The sequence below is a fragment of the Trachemys scripta genome, chromosome 22, assembly GCF_013100865.1.
Source record: "Trachemys scripta elegans isolate TJP31775 chromosome 22, CAS_Tse_1.0, whole genome shotgun sequence".
Taxonomy (NCBI): Eukaryota; Metazoa; Chordata; order Testudines; family Emydidae; genus Trachemys; species Trachemys scripta.
Genome location: NC_048319.1, coordinates 3,761,346 through 3,783,119, shown reverse-complemented (window position 1 = coordinate 3,783,119; position 21,774 = coordinate 3,761,346). Strand labels below are relative to the sequence as shown.

Here is a 21,774-nt window from a genome sequence, read left to right as displayed (position 1 = left end):
AGCCCTAGTAATAGTTAATGTCAAAGCAGCTGTCAGCCACCTCCAATGCACCCATATACAGGATCTTTTCAAAACACAGTCTGTCCCTTTGTTGACCCTTAGTTTTAATTTTAATGTTCAGACATTGGATGTTCAAGGTATAATCTAGTTAAAACTCAACTTGAGGTGAAATGCCAATGCCCATTTTTGCATCCAGTCTAAAATTGCAGTGTTACGATTGGTTCCTGTGCAGTTACTTGCTACTCTTTAAATGATGGCGACTCTGTATACCGTTGCTTCTGCAAGCTGCTGACAATCTCCACTCGGTACTGACAAGACAATGCACCCCTATGCTTTCACACATTCATAATTCTTATTTTGTAATGATGGCCGTTCTCCAGAGAACGTTATGTAATGCTTTGTGATGGAGCAAATAACCACGGCGTCTGCCCTGCTTTTATTTCTAAATATAAATGAATCCTTTCTTTCTGAGATGAACTGCTGCTGCTAAGAACTGTGCACTTCTCATTCTAGCGTTCTATAAGCATGTAGATTATTATTCATCGTGGTTACAGTAGTGCCTATGGATCAAGCATGATCAGGGCCAACTTGTGCTCGGTACTGACTGTGTAGAGCAGTACACAGTCCCTACCCTGAAGAGCTCACTATCTAAAGCTCTTTTAAAAACACATGTTGAAGAGACAACTGATATTGCATTGTCTTCTCTAAACAGTTCTAGTTAAAATACGTGTCATCTGAATCTTATGAATACATTTTCTTCAGTGGGACACTGGTAAGATTAGCCTGTTTGCAGGGTCCAAAATAATGTTTTATAAGCAGATATTTTCCCGAAACAGTTGTCTTTTTAATCACTAAACATCAATGACCAACCCTACAGCAATAAACTACTGTGCAACCAATAGAGAGGAAATTGTTTTAGTAGTTCCCAATGATTTTATAGAAACAGAACGTTCCGTTATTTTGAACGGTGGTAAGAAAAATACCTTAAATGTCCCTAAATTAAATTCAAGCTTTCTCCACTCTGGGGACTATTTTCAGAACTAATGATGCTGTTTGTGCAACGCTGATGCTAGCTTACTCTCAGGAACAAAACTGTGGCATAGCAGAGTCCATATGCTTTGGGAGTTAAGCAGTTCTGTTGTCAATATCACATTTTTTTTTAATGTAAGGGATCTGTTGCATGAGACTGGTGGCCACACAGACCAAGACTAAAGTCATCTGTATGGTCTCACAGCAAAACTCCGTGAATGGTTGTAAATAACTTGTGAATTTCTCAATAATAATCTTCTATGGCACCACTTAGCAACCTCAGATTTTCTGACCTGTTGAAAAATGCCACTAACAAGTCAACATGGTCCATATCTGGAATCTGATACGTCTGGTACCTGTGGCAAATGAAGGTGCAGCAGTATTCTGAGTAGTGACCTGCTTTTCTGAGTGGTTCCTCTTTCTCCTGCTGTTCTTCATTTTCCCAGGATGAATAAGAGAAAAAGTCTGTCCTGGAATGACTCAGTAAGTCATTACAGCATTATGACACTAGTGGGGTGAACTTTAGATCTGCATCCATGAGACTATCACCAGACTCATTCTGGAGATCAGAAAGGGTTAAAATAGAGGGGGGGAAATGAGACTTCAGTCCTGTTTTAACTAATTATTGTCATTTGAGGCACTGAGAATCAGTTTTCTGAGTAAAACATGATTGCTAGAAATTGCACGTCTGGTTTAGTTAAGTCCTGCCTTTTTCATATGCTTAAATGAAGTTCTGCAGACAGTTGGGAGCCGGTTGTAAAACAAGTCTCTAACAGGTAGTTAATGGCCTATATTAAAATGAAATTGCACAGAAAAGCTTGGTGTTAAAGCTGTAAATGAACTGCTCTGTTTGAATAGAAATACTCGCCAGAGTGCAAGTTGGAGAAATCTCAATCCGAGAGGGGACTGACCAGCATGAGGACCAAAATGATCCTGCCTAATTTTTATACACTAAACCAGGAGTCTCGACAGAGTTGCCACTGTATTGTGTAGACGCAGAAGGGGATGTGGGATTTGTTGTATCTTTTTTGTTCAGTGCCCCCCCACCCCCTGAGGTCTCAAGGTGGAATTCAGAAGAACCTGTACATAATGGTAACTTGCAGTATGTTCAACTCCTGATTAGCTTAGCATGCAACAGTTCAGTCCTTTGCAGTGTTACCTTTTTATTTAACCTTACAAACACACTGGTTTGCCTTATTACTCGTGTGTGTGTAAGTGTGTGTGTGATTCAGCTTTGTCCTTTCACTCAAGTGAAAAGTGATGCTTTGCTTTTGCTTTTCCTCCTCCTCCTCCCCTCTCTGAGCCTATAGAACTGAGGACAAGAACAGTAAACTGAACTCACTGTGTGGGCAGTGATCCGCTGTAGGAGGGTTCCCCGACCCCAGAGCCTCAGCAGTGATGCAGCCGATTGACGTAGTTTTTCCTGCATCAAAGTGACTGTTGCCTAGCTGCCTCTCTGAGCCTGCCTTTTTTGTTTGAATGTTCCAGTACAGAGCTGTGAAAAGCCCACATGCGTTTTTACTCTCTGAAGCAGTGTTGGCTAAATGCCTGAAAAACATTCTCTAGCAGTTGTGGAAAGAATCCCATTAATTTTTACAAATATTTTTGTTTCCCCCTCCCCACCCTTCTCTTGAGATTTACAGTAGTTCTCCAGAGAATTGAAACCTCATTTCGCTGGCCGAGGCTGAGCAATCTTGATCAACTAACTTCAGTGCTACAAATTAAATTTGACACCAAACCACATAGAATTTAAACGTGTGTCTGGCTGTTTTTACCTATTGTAATACGTTTTCCTCATCTCCAACCACTCTCAACTAGCTGAATTGTTGAAAGTGTTTCCTCATGAAATGAACATGGGCTCTTCCTTGAAACTGGAAAATATTGGGTACTGGTACATGTACCTGACACTGGTTGTGTTTCTCATATGCTTATGCATCAGATTTTAAGGTGTAAACTGTAATAGGGTGGGTGGGATGATCTTATCAAAATGATTTGAAAGTTCCTGAGAAAATGCTGGACTGTCCATATCTTGTATTCGTGTAACAGCAGGTACTGATTGCAGTTTCCATCCGCTGTAAGAGCAAAGAGTTCATTACACTAGTTGAAATCATCTTGGCAGATGGCAGTAGTACTTTAGTTGTAAAAATGCGCTGGTAACTTTTTGCATTGTACAGTAACTCCTCACTTAACGGTGTAGTTATGTTCCTGAAAAATGCGACTTTAAGTGAAATGATGTTAAGCGAATCCAATTTCCCCATAAGAATTAATGTAAATGGGGAGGGGGGGTTAGGTTCCAGGGCAATTTTTTTTGCCAGACAAAAGGCATTATATACATTTTAAACAAGCAATTAATACAGGTATTAAACAGGCTGGCAGCCCCCCATCAACTCCCCTACACCCCCCCAGTGTCTCCCCCTGCTGGCAGACCCCACAGATCAGCACCTTCCCCCTGTCTCCTGCCCGTGGCAATCAGCTGTCTTGCAACGTTCAGGAGGCTGCGGGGAGGAGTGAGGACACAGCACGTAGCCTCCTCCCCCTGTCCCCCCCCAAACACTGCAAACCAGCTGATTGCCATGGGCAGGGGAGGGAGGGGGAGTCTGCGCGCTGCATCCTTGCTCCTCTGCCCTCCTTCCTGCCTCCTGAACGTTGCAAACCAGCTGATTGCCTTGGGCAGGAGGTGTGGGGGGCAGGGGAAAGGCACTGATCCGCGGGGTCCGCCGGCTGGCTGGAGGCACTGTGGGGGGGCCACATAGGGGAGCTGATAGGGGGGTGCCAACTGTGGACAAAGCAGGCGGCCAAAGGACGTTATAGCAGAGCATTGCACAACTTTAAACGAGCACGTTCTGTAATGGAGCAGGGACATAAGATCAAAATAACGTTAAGCGAGAGGACGTTAAGTGGGGAGTTACTGTAATTTGCTCTCCCGGATGAAAAAAATTCAGTAGCCAGTGATCATGCTCATTTGTCTTGGAGTATGACAAAGCTAGGTGAATTCTCAGGGAGTTTGTGCCTTCCTCAGTAACTTATCCAACACTGGTTGCTCTTAGATACTGTTCTAGTAGATAGACCATTGGTTGTCTTCAGTCTGTCACTTTAGCAACACTGACAATTGCAATAGAAACCTGTGTGTCTTGCGCCTTTTTAACGAGTTAAATTAGAACTTTAAATTGAAAGAATGCAAATTGGGGATTAAAGGGACATGGCCAGGTCAAATTTGGTCTCAAAGTTTTTTCTTTTAAAACTAGGTGGGTTTTTTTTGCAAAGCCTACAGCTAATAGAAATCTTTCCATAACACGTTTTATATTGAAAAGGTTTTTTTGTGCTGCGTGTACAAACTAAACTTTATAGAATTCAGCTACGGCATGAGAATGTGCAGCTCAGATGAAACTGACCAGTCAGTTAGATTTTCCTAATTTAAAAAAGAGACCGGTAAAAAATGATGGAAAGATGAAATTAGATGTTTTAACACAAGATGCATGTGTAAGGATGTATGAGACTGCATTGGGTATCGAACTTGCTCCTGTACAGATTGAACCTGTAGCAGGATAGCAAGCTAAGGTCTTCTGACATAGGCTCATAAGGTTCAGGAGTACTGGCGTGTTTCTGAAATGTGTTTTGTGTAAATGATTTGAGTAAACTGGTAAAATTCCATTAATCCCTTCTAAGGCCACCCTTTTCCTAGGCCATTACAAGTGAGCTGATCATGGGATATGAATTTCCTGTTGCCTTCATTGCCCCCACTACTCAATGTAATAAAACAGCATGCCAGAAAATCAGGTTGGTTCCTGTAATGATGTCCCTGTCACTTGTTCCATTTTAGGTTAATTTGCTTGATAGGAAGGTTATGGTTTTCCAGCTTTCAGCTTGCTCCACGTTCTCTGCTAGTCCGTTTTTAAAACTAGAGCCCAAAGTTGAAAGTACACAAAGCTTTTTAGCTTGTAAAGGTATCTGACATATTCAGTGTTGACAAGTGGAAATTTCTGGTTTAAAAGTTTTGCTTAGAAATTATAGTAGTCTCATTAAGAATTTTTAATGCCATGCAAAGCCAACTGAGTTTGCTTAAATCTCTTACTCGGAGCTGTGGGTAAATACACTTGATTCATTCTTTCCCTCTTGTGTTTTAAAAACTATGAAGCAGAATAAATTTTTGAAAAGACGGACTCCTTAAAGAATGCTGGTTATGTGAAAAATGCACAGTATTACAGAGTCATGCTGGTTACGTCCTTTATCTGCCCCCTTATCCCTGCCAACATGGAGTGCCTCAGGCATCGGCTCTGCTGTATGCCCAAATACCTTCTTGCCCTTGGATGTCTCATTGCTTCCTTCAGCTTTGGTCATCACTTCTATCATTTTGACTTTCAGCCCCTGGCTAGAAAGCGATTTACTGAATGCTGTGCAACTGAAGTGACCCTTCTTCATGGAAGTTTTAGTTTGTGCCATCAGATACCATTAGGCTGCTATAACCTCAGGGACTTCCAGTATCTGATGTTGCAGACGGCAACGTTTTGCAACATTCTGAGTTCCATTGTGAAGGGTGTAAGTGTGCACTAGATGCTAACTAGTTCTGTGTGATCATTTCAAGGTAACACTCATGTCCAATGTTTTTTCTTTCAGGAATAATCCAGGAACAGTGAGGAAAGGTATGTACACGCTGGCCATTTTGTGCCCTTTTGTATAACTAAAATTGGCATGTGGTTTCATGGCATACATGTATGTCTGATAGTATTGGTTTCTGGTCTTAGCATTAACAACTCTGATAGTTCAAACTGAACTGAACCTTATCATTAGACCTACAGGACTAGCCTTCGGGCAGGATTCGCTGAATTGGTCTGTGCCACACACAGCTCTCTTCAAAAGAGGTCTTGAAAGAACTATTCTTAACAAGCAGAGCAGGGTACTGCTGAGTGGTCCTGCATCCCATGTTAACTGCATGATGCATGGGCCAGCTATTTTCCTCCTTCTGCAACAGTAAAGGGAGGCGCTCTGCTCTTGCTTGTGGCACATAATGCACATTGTGGGCCTGGGTCTAGATTTATTTGGCTCATATTTTATATTTCAGGGTATCTGCTTTTCTCTTCTCTCTCTTCACATCCGGGGTGTTCTGGATGTGGCGCTTCTGAGCCTTTATGACCAAGTTGTCTCGTATCTCCTCTCCATCAAGTTACCTTGGTGGTTCTCCCTGCTGAATTGCAGAAGATCCATGTTGCACAAAATCTCTTCTCTGCCACAGGCGGGCTACGTTCTTGTAGAAATCTTTAGGATTCATTAGGTTGCAGTAAGGAGTTGAGCGGGACGAGCAGTGCACACGGAAGCAGCTTTTTTAGATCTTGCTGAATTCCCAGACGTTGCAGCTATTATATGCCAGAAAGCAGTAATATAAGTAATAGCATGTCCTTGCCTGAAATACTGTGTTCGTGTCTCATCTCCCTGCCTCAAAAAGAATATAGAAGAGTGTTAGGGGTGAATAAGAAGAATGATGAGAGGCATGGGGAAAGCTCCATACAAAAAGAGAAGATTGGGACTCGATGGGGGTGAGGGGGGTACATGATAGGTATACAAAATGAAGAAAGGTAGAAAGTGCAAATGGGGGCTCCTAATTATCCTCTCCCACAAATAAGGAGACGTTCAAGGATGCTGAATGACGACAAACTTAAAACTAATGAAAGGAAATGCTTTTCTACGCCATGCACTTCACCTGAAGAACTCGCTGCCCCTGGCTCTCATTGAAGCCAAGAGCATAGTACCGGGGAGGGCAAACTACAGCCCACAGGCTGGATCCAGCCCATCGGGGCTTTCAGTCCGGCCTGCGGGATTGCCAGCCCTGTGACGCAGCGGGGCTAAGGCAGGCTCCCTGCCTGCCTTGGCCCCGTGCCGCTTCACATCCTGGGGGGGCAAGGCAGAGGGCTCTGTGTGCTGCCCTCACCTGCAGGCACCACCCTCCGCAGCTTCCATTGGCCAGGAACGAGGAACAGCGGCCAATGGGAGTTTCAGGGGTGGTACCCACAGGTGAGGGCAGCGCGCGGCAGAGCCGCTTGCCCCACCCCACCCCGAGGAGCCACTGCCAGACATGCTGGCCATTTCCGGGAGCGGCATGGACCATTTAGCCCTGCTGCACACCACTGCCACCCCGAATTGCTCGAGGTAAGCGGTGCCGGGCTGGAGCCCACACCCCAACCCCCTGTCTTGAGCCCCCTGCTGCACCCCTCCTGCACCCCAACCCCCTGACCTGAGCCCCTTCCTGCACACCGCACCCCCTCACACAGTCTACATTCCCTCCCGCACCCCAACCCCCTGCCCCAGCTCTACATTCATGGCCCTGCATGCAATTTCCCCACCCAAATGTGGCCCTCGGGCCAAAAAGTTTGCCCACCCCTGGCATAGTAGATTCAGAAAAGGATCTGACAAGAATGTATGCAGTCCCTTTGGGAAAAGGAAAAGCTATTTTAGAAAGGATAAATACACCCTTGTGTGTCAGCTCTTAAACCAACAATTAAGTGACAAGGATCAGTAAGAAACTCCCTCCCTCCTCCCCAGCAGGTTATAAATCTTTCTTCCCTTCTACTTCTGAAGCATCTGGCACTGATAATTTTTATTTGATAAGCCACTAGCTTGCTGTGTATGGCAGTTTCCATAGTTCTGCGTTCCACAGGCTGTCATGTAATTATGATGCAAAAGGCAGGTGGTTTAGGCCAATGTTCTGCACTAATGTGGTCCACACTGGGGAAGAATTTGAGAGTCCTTGTCCCAAGTGTCTTTGGAAGGTGGCACTAAGTTTAAAGTGCTGTACGTACCAGAACTCTGACTCCTATTAGTGAAACCTAAAAACATCCTTTGTCTTCCATTAGCAAACCCACCGACATGAAAACACAAGCCCTTCTCTTGCTCGGACTCTTTCGTGGACATTGTAAGCGTGCTTGCATGCAGCATTCTCTGTGGCACAAAGCACAGAATTCTAATGGGATTGGTATTCCTGGGTCATGTAAATATGCCATTCAGAATACTGCCGGGTGTGAATTTGAATAAGGTTGTCCTATAAACATTGATTTCTACACCTTGAAGCACATACTCTTTTTGCTGGGCTTAAGTTGCTAGAATTAGTGTTTTTAAAAAAAAGGGGGGGGGAGCAATATGTTTGTATTTATACTTGAATAAAGCTTACATTTCTCTCAGTACAATTGCCAGATTTAAAAATATAAACCACTGCCCTGATGGGGCAATCTATAAACCACAGTACAAATAAGTGACTCTCCAACTTCGCATCAGGTTTATGGTGAAATCTAAAGAATTGGCGTTCCAAGTGCGGAACAGGGATGAGTAGAAACAGCATGATCAGTCATTTCCCTGTATTAGAATGAATGATAGAAGCACTGAAACCCTTAAGAGACGATGGAGCAGAAAAAGTAAATTACAAATACACTCAGTTTTCCAGTATGAAGTGAATGAATGTGGATTGGTGATTGTAGGTTGCCCATCTTTAAATGCTGATCATCCTTTGTATAAGACATGACATGGTGTATTCTGTACATTTTTCAGTATCTATTTCTTAGCCATTAATTCATGATTTACAATTTCTGAAAATCATCTTCCACTATGGGGTTCTGAAATGTGCATGATCTCTTCAAGCCAACAAAGGGACAGGTACCCTCCATTGTCATGATTTGCATGTTTTGTTCAAACAGCAGAGGCATTTTCTAAAGAAATAAGCTTCCTTAATCAACACAATATTGAATGCATGCAAATTGGAACTTCCTTCCTTATTCCTAACAGGCAGGGCAAAGGTTAAAAGAAAAGCTAACTCGCTTAAGGCTTTGTATTTAAACAAGATTTTCCTTGTGATTTTACATTCACATTTGTAACATAATAAGATTCTGACATCCACCCCCAGAGATGTAGAGAAGTTCAATTATATATAAATAGTTCACAAAAATGCATCTTGCGTAGGAGGACTGGTTAAAATTCAAACTGAAAAACCTTCTAGTATTATTCCCAGATGAGTGCACATTTGGATGTATCTTTAGATAAGCACAGGATTCTGTGTACACTAAGTGGTTACCCTCCACTTGTACCAGCCTAAAGCGTCTGGTTTTGAAACTGTGGGCATTGATCATGATGCAACATATACTCCCTGTAAACTGGTTCAAGGTAACAGTGCTATAAATGTGAGCCTGCAGCCTTGGAATTGGATCATTGTGTCAGTTTTACTTAAACCGGAAGTGATTGCAACAAAAATATAATGCAGAATTAATTGTTTTGCCTCAAGCCAGTCACTTGCTAGGCCAAGTAGGATCTAAATTTGGTGGGTTTGTAGTAACTTCTTAAGAGAACTATTTTAAATTTTTGGAACACACACATCTGCATCAGTCTGTTCTTATGTAAACTTAGGCGCTGAGGCAGTGGGACATAATTATTTTCAGCAGATTTAAGGATGGGTAGGCAGAGTCCAAGGGCTTAGCTAAACTTGAGAATTGTAGCATGTGAATTTAAAGTCAAATAGATTTATTGTGGAATAAGTGTCCACACGTGGAGTTAATCAGAAACAGTGAATCTGAAACAACTCCATGTTTAGACAAGCTCGTATTAATTAACTCATTTGCAGCCGATCAGTCTTACTTGTACTGAAAGGCTCACCTTTCCAAGGGGAGGACAGTCCTTTCTCTGGTAGCTCAACACTGAGTCTTCATTAGAAACCGTACTGTGGCACTGGGTTGTGACACTGACATGAAGTCATGCATCACTGTTTCGTACCAATGGCTAGACACATTGGTTGCGGACACACCTACAGATGCCTAGACTGGAATCTCTTTTCTACAGGGGTTGTCACATGAATATGTCTGAGAGATACAGGTTAAGTAAACCTGTTTAAAACTAAATTTGAAATTATGACATAAATTTACTACTCCAAAATAATGTATATGTGCTGCATCAGTGAGCCCTCCTCAAATAAGTTAAAGGGTGCTGCTCTTTTATACAGAATGTGGCTTGGGGGGCATCTTTAACTTTTGAGGTCAACTCAAGCATTGTAAATAATATCACAATGTCATGTTACTGCATTCAGTATCTCTATCTTCAGTTGTTACAGTGGAGTGAATGCTGGTATTAACATTTTTCCAAACTTAAGTACTTTTTGTTTCTGGAGTGCAGAAAAGCTTTTATCTTAATTACTTTTGGCTAAGTTCAGCTTACGGGTGCAGAGAGAATACTTTCTTCACTTGGACTGATTCAAAGTTAAGAAACCAACTGGGAGTTGAAGAAGCAGGAGAGCTCGTTTTCCTTCTTCAAATCTAGGAATTAAAATCAGGGGAGAGAGGAAAGAGGTCTACTAATTCTAAGATTTTGAAGAACATTGGGACCAGATTTTCAAAGGCACCTGAAGATGCAGAATAGGGGCCTAGTGGGTTTGATAAAGTACCTAAACTTAAGCGCTTTTAAAAATCCCACTAGGCCTCTATCTGCAGCTGTAGGCACCTAAATACCTTTGTTTCTGTTCACCATGGGGTCAGATTTTCAATCTTCAGTTCACTTACTATAGTTAATATTTCTTTTGTTTAAATATAAAATATGTTTTGATCAACTTTTTATGTATCCTGCACACTTAAAATAGATTTCTTTAACTAATAAATACAATTTTAAAAGGCCTGGTTTTGTACATTTTTAACTGAATTCCAGTTTCCATCCAAATGCAACTTGACACAAATCCCAAGTAAAATAATCTCTGAAATAAGAAATGAATCATTCACCATTTAGTAACATAATGTAAAAATTAAGAATCTGAATAAATGTATTAAGCTCCATAAGAATGGCCAGGCTGGGTCAGATCAATGGTCCATCTAGCCCAGTACCCCATCTTCTAGCAGTGGCTAATGCCAGATGCTTCAAAAGGAATGAACGGAATGAACAGGGCAATAGTCCAGTGATCCATCACCAGTACCAGCATCTGGCAGTTAAGGGCTTAGAGAGAGACAGAGCATGGGGTTGCATCCCTGACCATCTTAGTTAAGTCATTGGTGGACCTATTCTCCATGAACTTAACTAATTCTTTTTTGAATCCAGGTATGGTTTTGGCCTTCACAACATCCCCTGGCAATGAATTCCACAGGTTGACTGTGCGTCATGTGACTGAAATATTTCCTTTTGTTTGTTTTAAACCTGCTGCCTATTAATTTCATTGGGTAACCTCTGATTCTGGTGATATAAGAAGGGATAAAGAACACTTCCTTATTCACTGTCTTCGCACTAGTCAAGATTTTATAGACCTCTATCATATCCTCCTTAGTCGTCTCTCTTCCTGCTGAAAAGTCCTCATATGGAAGCTGTTCCATACCCTTAATCAACCCTTGTTGCCCTTCTCTGTACCTTTTCCATTTCTAATATCTTTTTTGAGACAGGGCAACAAGAACTGCACACACAGTATTCAAGGTGTGAGCATAACATGGATTTATGTAGTGGTATTATGATATTTTCTGTCTTATCTATCCCTTTCCTACCTGCTTCCTAGCAATCTGTTAGCTTTTTTGTTTGCTGCTGAATATTGAGCGGATGTTTTCAGAGAAACTATCCATGACGACGCCAAGATTTTTCTTGACTAATAACAGTTAATTTTAGACCCCATTATTTTGTATGTAGAGTTGGGATTATGTTTTCCAGTATGCATTACTTTGCAATAAAATGGCAGATGAAATTCAGTCACCTAGTTTTGTGAGATTCCTTTGTAACTCTTCGCAGGCTGCTTTGGACTTAACTCTCTTGAGTAATTTTGTATCCTCTGCAAACTTTCCCACCTCTCTCTTCACCCTTTTTCCAGATCATTTATGAATATGTTGAACAAAACTGATCCCAGTACAGATCCCTAGGGGACACGGCTTTTTACATCTCCCCATTCTGAAACTGACCATTTATTGCTACCTCTTGTTCCCTATCTTTTCACGAGATACTGATCCATGAGAAGACCTTCCCTTGTATCCCATGACTATATAGTTTGCTTAATAGCCATTGGAGAGGGACCTAGTCAAAGGCTTTCTGACAGTCCAAGTACATTATATCCACTGGATCATCTTTGTCCACGTATTTGTTGGCCCTCCTCAAAGAATTCTAATAGATTGGTGAGGCAATTTCCTGTTTAAAAAACGCTGTTGACTCTTCCCCCAACAAATCTTGTTCATCTGTGTCTGATAAGTCTGTTCTTTACTATAGTTCCAACCAATTTGCCTGGTACTGAAGTTAGGCTCACCGGCCTGTAATTACCAGGATCGCCTCTGGAGCCTTTTTTTAAAAATTGGCATTACATTAGCTAATCCTCCAGTCATCTGGTACAGATGCTGATTTAAGTGATAGGTTACATACCACAGTTAATAGTTCTACAATTTCATGTTTGAGTTCCTTCAGAACTCTTGGGTGAATACCATCTGGTCCTGGTGACCTATTACTGTTTAATGTATCAATTTATTCCAGGCATATAATTGCTTAAATAAATGTGTATAGACGGTGTCAGCAAAAGTACCAAATGTAGTTGGTTGCAAATAAACATGTTTTAATGGTTACCGACCAATGAGAATGAGCCTTCCTTTAGGAAAATAAAAAGTACAAATGCAGAACTAGATTGATTTTTTTTTTTTAAATCCGCAATTCTGATCACAATTTAAATTAGTAAACAAAACTGATTTAAATCATTTGATTTCAATTTACCCTGCTTTGGTCACCCTAGTTATTCCTTTTTCTCCCTCTTCCCCCCTCCCCCCAGTCACCTTACTGCTTTCTCTTTCTACCTGAAACTGAGCATTCACCTGCTAGATGCAATACTGGGAAATAAGGAAATAATGTTAATCTAGAACATCCTATTAAGTGCTTTCAGGTTGGGGTGGGGGGAGGACTGGGAATGGAGTGGGGGGGACTGGGAATGGGAATGGAGGGGGGGAGATGAGATCTGTTTTTTGTTTCCAGGATAACATCCTGCTGGCCTTTTTTTCATGCTGTTCTGTATCTAGTGCTGTATGGAAAGTCTCATTTGTGACATGCACTTCTGTATATACAGATACATTGCTGAAGTCTAAAGCACAGTATATTATAAAAGCAAATCTCTAAAACACTACTAGTTTATAGGTCAGGTCAATATGACTATTTCTTCATTTTTAATATTTTTGTGGGACAGATTACTAAAATGGCATCTGTTACAACATACATTGTCTAAACCGGGAGAAGTTTGAATGGATTTATATTCTAGTCTGTACTAGATCTTCTAAAACATGTAGCTCTACAAAAATTAGTAAACTAAAGGTCGGCTATTGCATGAAGATTCATTACTTGTTTCTCTCCTTCTATAACCTGTTGTGTAATTTGTCAGTTACTTTTTCTTTTTTTGGTCTCCCTGTCTTTCTAGCCTGGAACTCTTTCAAATTAGTTACAACTACTCAGTCCTTAGCTCAACTCCTGAACTTATTCCAAGCCAACGTGACTTAACTTCCTGTAAAAGAGACAAAAGAAAGCGACCTTCTGCTTCCTTTCCCTGCCTAACAGATTACATGGCCCATGTGGGAGTTGCTCCTCAGTTGCAAATCCTCACATGATGTTGCAGTCATCAGCATTACCAAAAGACCCAGGCTTCCGTGAAAACAGCTACACAGACACTGCAGACACAGGCTGCAGTGTAATTACTTTGATGGATGAAACAAGTGGAAAGTAGTCATCAAGTCAATCAAGCTGTATTTTAATCTGGTTTAGGGAACAAGTATCCTCATTTTTACTTGCATGCTGCTGACTTAATTAAGGGATCTTGGCTTCACTGCTAATCTATTTTAAGTCCCTTGTGGGCACCTCATTTTTGCCCTCTGCACACATAGCCCTAATGAAAACAAGGTTAGCCTATAGAAAGGGAGTGAGAGCAATAATCACAAGACTGCTCTCATACCAGTATGTTTTGTTTTATTAACACGAACAAAGGCATTAGTGCTTACTGGCCTCATGTGATGTGACCACTACAAAAGGTCAAGCACATTTATAGTGAAATTACCAGGAGCTGTCTATGCATGGGAGTGAAGCAGTTTCAAAATATGAATGCGAAATCTTGTCTGCAGTCAATTTATGCTAGTAATTGAACCTGGCAGAGGAGTTAGCATGTGAAAGAGTTTTTATTCCTCTGGCAACTTATTGCCAGGCTTCAAGGGTATCTTGCTTAACCATCCATTGAAAACTTGCTTTTCCATTGTTGAAGCACTGTTAATTGGGGCATGTCAAAACGATTTAGTGGCTAAGGCACTGGGCTGGGATTCAGGAGACCTTGGTTCTCTTCCCAGCTCTGCCACTGACTTGCTGAGTGACCATGGCCAGGTCACTCCCTCTCCATGTCCCCACCCACCTTTTGTCTTTTTTCATTTAAACTGCAAGCTGCTGGGGGCAGGGACTGTCATTTTAGTATGTTGCTAGAATAGTGGGGCCCTGGTATCAGCTGGGACCTGTAGGCAGTACTGGAACACAGGCATTCCAAGAGATTTCTTTTAATATTTGTCATATGATATGGGGAAGATGCCAACCACTGCTTCTCCTTAAAGATGTCATGGATACCATAAATCTCCAGCCACTTCCAAAGAAATAACTTACATAGGAACTGAAGTTTATAGGTGATCTGGTTTTTCAGTGTCATTAATAAATGCACTTTCCTATGACATGGGCAAATACTGCTGCTATTATTATTATTGCTGTACTACCTACGGGCCAACAAAGAATGGCACCCAGCTGCGCAAGGTGTGGTACAAATAGAGTACTAGATGGTCCCTGTCCCATCATGATTTCCAGAGCAGGCTGGTTGCAATCTGAACAAGACAGATGCTGGGTGGGGGAAAGGTAAAACACGCAATCTGAACTGCATCTTTAGGATAGGTGCTGCTCTCCTCTGCTTAGCTTTAATTATACAAGCTCACTTTTTTTTTCCCCCCTGTAAGATCTTAATTTTAATATCCGGGCTTCAAGAGTGTTGTGTTGGCCTGGAGTGGAATAAACTGTAGAAGGCTTAAGCATGGATTAAGAGGGAAGGCAGATCTGCAAGGGTGAAAAGAGAGCACGTAAAGGAACAAGAGTAGATGGATTGAAAAGGATATTTTAGTACATCTTGATTGCTGTTGCTGTGTGAACTTTATTCTAGTAGTGATTACTGCTGAGTGAGATTGAAACCTGATAAGCAAAGGTCACCTCACAAAGATGGCATCACGAATCAAATATTTATAAGAAACTAGCATTAAGACTTGCTTTCTCTCTGCTTCGCTTGGTTCGGCTTACGAGCAATAAAAGGTTACTGGCACTACTCAAACACATGTCACTGTGTGGCTCTGCCTTGCTATAGGTAATAGTCATTGGTGTGCAAAAGTGCCCATTCAGTCATCCTTTGTCTTCCTTTTATTTAAGTTTCTAGCTGTTTTAACTTGTTCTCCTGCAAAATGATGTTTCCTCTCTGGCATGCTGTGCACCACTCCTCCATTCCTAGCTTCTTTTGGGCAGATTGCTCTTGAATTAATACTGGGGAAGGTGTTTAGGAATTTTACTGTGCTCTAGGTTGGGCTTTTCAAAAGCATCAATGGGGCATTATGGACCCTACTTTTCCCAGTGATGACAAAGCCCCAGTCTCTGGTTTATGAAGACTTTCTTGCCTTTATAGAGCCCTGTCAGCTGCACAAGTCAGGGAAATAGGTTGGCAAAAGAAGTATTCAAATATGGTTTGTTAGAGGTGCTAACACAGTTTCCCTGCCAGTGTGCACAGAGTCTTCGTGATTTCCAGAGCAGGCTGGTTGCTTAACTCTATCTTGAATCACTGTGTTCCTAATTAAGAGCTTTAAATAGCACTCCGTGCCACCAGATGAGATGCTGCATCTACCAGGGATTGCAGTTGTCTTGACACAGGGTCACTGAGGGATTCGCAGGGTTAAGTTAGAAAGTGGAAACTGCCCAGCTCTCCCTGCTTGAAGTAATTTTACTTGGTGTCCGGATTCTTGCCCATGGCTTTGCAGTAATGTCTGGTATTTTACTTACTCTGTTTTGCAATATTTAGCTTTCTTTAACAGCAGTCTGTCTTGGCACCCTATTTTCAAGGACATGGTCACCTCAGTTCATGCTACATATATTGTCAATGGCACAACAGTGTTCAGTGTCTTTTTTTTTTTTTTAATTGATTCTTATGTTCCCTGAAAGTTAGTACGGTATGTTACTCCAGTTGAAAATTGCTTACCTAGAAATCTGCACCTTTCAGAGTGTTCTTTGTGTGCTCACTTATCCCCATCTTCTTTATTGCCTATGCTTTACATAGATTGAAAAAGAACTCGTGTCTACATGTAAAGGGGTTGGGGAGGGTGGTGAGTGCACCCAAAGGGCATATGGGATATAGGTATAACTGTTCTGGCTTAAGCTAGAAGTCTCCATTAATTGAGCAATTAGTCTTCTTTCTTAATGGCTTCTGGTATGATTCTATCACCCTCTTAGTTTAGTTTCACTGCCTGTGAAATGAACACCTGAAAATTATGGACTGTCCTGTGTAAGGTCAATATTAAGGAAACAGTCAATGTATTTTCACAGCATAGCTCAGTTAACTTAAACAAGCACAGCTGTCATAGAAACAGTGTGTTGTATGAAGAGGCTGTTCTTAAGTTAGAAATCAGTGCCCTTCTGGAGAAATCAGTGACATTTGCTCTGTGCTCTTCTAGGAAACTCTTCTGAAGCAGTCGATTTTATCAAAAGGATTCCTGTTAGAGCTGTCGATTTAATCGCAGTTAACTCATGTGATTAACTCAAAAAAATTAATTGTGATTCATCGCAGTTTTAATCGCACTGTTAAATAATAGAATACCAATTGAAATTAAATATTTTGGATGTTTTTCTACATTTCAAATATATTGATTTCAATTACAACACGGAATACAAAGTACATAGTACTCACTTTATAATTTTGATTACAAATATTTGCACTGTAAAAATGATAAACCAAAGAAATAGTATTTTTCAATTCACCTCATACATGTATTGTAGTGTCAAGTATCAGGGGGTAGCCGTGTTAGTCTGTGTCTACAAAAACAACAAGGAGTCTGGTGGCACCTTAAAGACTAACAGATTTATTTGGGCATAAGCTTTCGTGGGAAAAACCTTACTTCTTCAGATGCATAGAATGAAAGTTACAGATGCAGGCATTATATACTGACACATGGAGAGCAGAGAGTTACTTCGCAAGTGGAGAACCAGTGTTGACAGGGCCAATTCAGTCAGGGTGGATGTAGTCCACTCCAATAATAGATGAGGTGGTGTCAATTCCAGGAGAGGAAGTAACTCCACTTGCAAAGTAACTCCCTGCTCTACATGTGTCAGTATATAATGCCTGCGTCTGTAACTTTCATTCTATGCATCTGAAGAAGTAAGGTTTTTCCCACGAAAGCTTATGCCCAAATAAATCTGTTAGTCTTTAAGATGTATTGTAGTGCAATCTCTTTATCATAAGAGCAAATTACAAACGTAGATTTTTTTAAATTACATAACTTCACTCAGACAAAACAATGTAAAACTTTAGATCCTAAAAGACCACTCAGTCCTACTTCTTGTTAAGCCAATTGCTAAGACAAACAAGTTTGTTTACATTTACAGGAGATAATGCTGCCCGCTTCTTATTAACAATGTCACCTGAAAGTGAGAATGGGTCTTCTCATGGTACTCTTGTAGCCAGCATTGCAAGGTATTTATGTGCCAGATATGCTAAACATTCGTATGCCCCTTCATGCTTTGGCCCCCATTCCAGAAGATGTTCTTCCATGCTGATGATGTGTGTTTAAAAAAATAATGCGTTAATTAAATTTGTGATTGTACTCCTTGGGGGAGACCTGTATGTCTCCTGCTCTGTTTTACCCGCATTCTGCCATATATTTCATGTTATAGCAGTCTCGGATGATGACCCAGCTTATGTTGTTAATTTTTAAGAACACTTTAACTGCAGATTTGACAAAATGCAAAGAAGGTACCAATGTGAGATTTCTAAAGATAGATACAGCACTCAACCCAAGGTTTAAGAATCTGAAATGCCTTCCAAAATCTGAGAGGGACAAAGTGTGGAGCATGCTTTCAGATGTCTTAAAAGAGCAACACTCTGATGTGGAAACTACAGAACCCAAATCACCAACAAAGAAAATCAACCTTCTGCTGGTGGCATCTGACTCAGATGATGAAAATGAACATGCGTCGGTCCGCTTTGTTTTGGATCGTTATTGAGCAGAATCCATCATCAGCATGGACGCATGTCCTTTGGAATGGTGATTGAAGCATGAAGGGACATATGAATCTTTAGCGCATCTGGCACGTAAATACCTTGCAATGCTGGCTACAACAGTGTTATGCAAATGCCTGTTTTATTTTTGAATGCAGTACTTGTAATGGGGGAATTGAAAAATACTATTTGTTTTTTACAGCACAAATACTTGTAATCTTAAATATAAAGTGACCACTGTACATTTTGTATTCTGTGTTGTAACTGAAATCAATATATTTGAAAATGTAGAAAACATCCAAAAATATTTAAATAAATGATATTCTATTGTTTAACAGTGCGATTAATTGCACGCTTAATCGTGATTAATTTTTTTTAATCGCTTGACGGCCCTAATTCTTGTGTATACTGTACGTGCTCTCCTTAGTTTCTCATACAAACCTCCTTTCAAATGAACTCGAAATCCATAACACAGTAGTCTGGCCAGTGCCTAAACCAGGGGTTCTCAAACTGGGGGTCGTGACCCCTCAGAGAGGTCGCAACGTGGTTACATGCGGGTTGCGAGCTGTCAGCTCCGTGGGGCTGACAGCCCTGAGCCCCTATTAAAATTAAATTCCCTCCATTTTTATTTGGGGGGGCCGGGGGCTCACACTTAGAGGTTTCCTGTGTGAAAAGGGTCACCAATACAAAAAGTTTGAAAATCACTAGTCTAAAAGGTGTGATATTAAAGATACAGCATCAAGGTTACTGGACCAAAAATCTTGCTTACTTGTTTCTTTTCTTTTTTTCTTTCTGGTTTCCTTGACCAGAAAAAACATGTAACTATTTGTTGGGGAGGGGGAAATCCTTCCTTGTTCTTTTCTTAGTGAAGTCAAGGCCACACTCATGAGAGCAGCGCACAAGAACAAAGTAAACACATATGAGGTAAGACAGAGAACAGCTCACATTTCAAACTTCTAAGGAGTTGTAATTAACAGGGGAGGTGGTGTTAATGGAAGGGGAAATTACCTTCATTGTACTGTGCAGAGGTGCCCAAACATTGCAGGATACAGGGACACGTGGCAACTTTCCAGAGCCCCGAGGACAGCACTTTTTTTTTTTCCCCAGATCCCCCTCTTCTGAATGGGAAATGTAACAGTGTGGGAATGGATAGACTGTACAGATAGAGAATGTTGAGTCCTGGCTTTAGTTTGCTTCTCTCCTCTCTCCCGCACGCCCCCTCCCCTCCCCAAATCTCCCACTTCAATTCTTTACATGCCTTTACTTTCTCTCCACTCTTTCCTACCCTGATCCATTCTTTCCATTTCTTCTTCTCCCCAGCTTCCATCAGCTGCTGGGCATGGCTTAAGGCTGAATGGGGCCTGAATCCAGCAAAAGACCTTATAGCACAGCTGGCTCCATACTTGCCAATGCTTGCTTCTCCTCTGGCCTCATGGCAGACCCCAACATTGTCTAGTGGTGGAGCCTATGGGTCTTCCCTTAATCCACCCTGCCATCTACCAAGTAGGCGAAGCAGCAGGGAGCATGGCATGCTGGGAAATTAAGTCCCAAAAATCTCACAGGCCGCACTTCCAAGGCTAGCATTACCTTGGGTAGCAGGGAATATGACCGAGTGATGCGAGTTGGAGACCGTTACTTACGAATAATAATGTTCTTCCTCCGTCATGTCAAACATAACTGCAATGCACAGTAGCATCGAAATCCCTCCGCCTACTCTTCTTGTAGGAAGCATCAAATGCTAAGTGCTCACAATGCTCTGCTCTCCTTTTTGGTCCTGTAAGTGATTGTCTTACTAAAGTAGGGCAATAAGACACAAGAACATAATGGCTGGGCAGTGACGGGATGAGAATCAGTGACATTTGTTTAATGACTTTTGTAATATAACTTGAGGCTGTGCCCTTACACTGCTCTAATCAGGCACTGCAGTCTGAGATGAAGGAAAAAACCTTTCTGTATGAGAAATCGAAGTCAAAGATTCTGAGAAAAGAAATATACTCTTGGTGGTTGTGTAAGTTTGACTGGTCAAAATGAAATCTACTTCTAAAAATAGAGGCTGTCAATATTAACTGTGAAACATTTGTCCTTTAGAATGTGAAGAAACGTGGGTGTCATCAAATTAAATCATGTAATCTCTGGGCAAATACACACTCTGCATTTAAATTCATAGAAACTTCTTTGTGTGAGAACTCGGCCACCATTCAGTGGTTCAGTAGAGATTCATATCAGACACTTGATTTCAACAAAAAGGATTTTGTCCTCTGCAGTTAGTCAGGTTTTCGTCCCACAGTTTGTGTGAAGTGCATTCTGATGCATCAAGGAGTCTGGTGGTACCTTCTGATGCATGTTCAGTAAAGGAGAGAAAAACACTCTGGGCTACTTGTCCCAATAGCAGCCGTCTGTTCTTTAACCCCCTGCAGTACTTGTGATGCAACTCTAGAGGGGCCTGAGTGCATAGTCCTGTTACTGCTGTCTTCCTCTTCCACTGACGGAGGTGAAAGTGCAGTTAGTCAGTGACTTTCAGCACACGCACTCTTCTGCAGCTAACTTGCTCACCCTGACTCAAGAGATTTCTCCAACAGCCAGTATTGCAAATTCAACCCTGGCTCTTCAGACCAAACTGGGCTCATTTTGCCTCTCACATTGTCACCAGTAATAAATGTTCTCTAATGAGAACTTACCCATACGCAAAGCTATGAGCGAACAATAGAATTCAGAAGCTCATTCTTCCAAAACTGTAGTGGGTCTGCAGCAAAACGTTGTATGCTTGGCAGTGCTGCTGGCAGATGTGACCCAGAGGTGCATACAGCAGATATGATGAATAAGGAGGTGCCATTTTTATACAGTCACTTCTCTGACTATAGCTCCATTGTAAAGCAAAGGAAAATGCTCTCGTGAAGGGTGAGAGTTCACACTAAATATCTCTTGTATGAAACTGGAAAACTAGCTTTTCTGTGCTTGTACCAGATTAAAGCAAATGCCAATTCACATTGGCACATTAAATGTTCTGTTCAGTTGGAAGGTATTGGGAGTTCTGCTGGGATTAATACCAAAAAGGCCCTTTTGGAAGATTGTGACTCCTAGGTACATCTGCCTATTATAGATATCACTTAGTCTGGTAAAAATGTTGATGTCAGATTACACCGATGTGCACTAAATTGCTTGGCAGAGAAGGGCCATAGCTGCACGTTCCAAGAAAGACGTCTCCTTGGATTCTTCCTGTGAAGCAGAACAGGGGAAGCAATTCTAGTAATTCTGATAGTTCTGGGTTGGCTGGTCCCAGCTCTGTCGTTTAGAGTCTGCTTTTATCTTCAACTAACAAACATTTTCCTAAGAAGCAGTAGATGAGAAACCCCACTTGGTGTTAAAATGGAGTAGAGAGAAAACACAAGGAAAGTTTCTAGCTGCAATGATTGTGCAAACCATGTTGGCTGGCTCGACCAGTCTGACCTTCCACATCATCACTGTACTCCTGGCAAGCACTCTGTCATTAGGAGCAAAGTGTTCAGACTTCATATTTTAAATAC

At 41.5% G+C, this 21,774-nt stretch overlaps 1 protein-coding gene across 5 annotated transcripts in view; it reads left to right on the top strand.

Moving 5' to 3' along the window:
• The window catches only part of GNG7 (G protein subunit gamma 7), a 131,053-nt gene that overhangs the window by 72,444 nt on the left and 36,835 nt on the right, over positions 1–21,774 (top strand). For 2 of the 5 annotated variants that reach the window (XM_034755531.1, XM_034755530.1), the window contains exon 3: positions 5,644–5,669. The exons of the other annotated variants lie outside the window; for them this stretch is intronic. The gene's annotated coding sequence lies outside the window, so the exon portion shown is untranslated. The remainder of the gene's footprint in view (positions 1–5,643; positions 5,670–21,774) is intronic. 5 annotated transcript variants of the gene reach the window in all.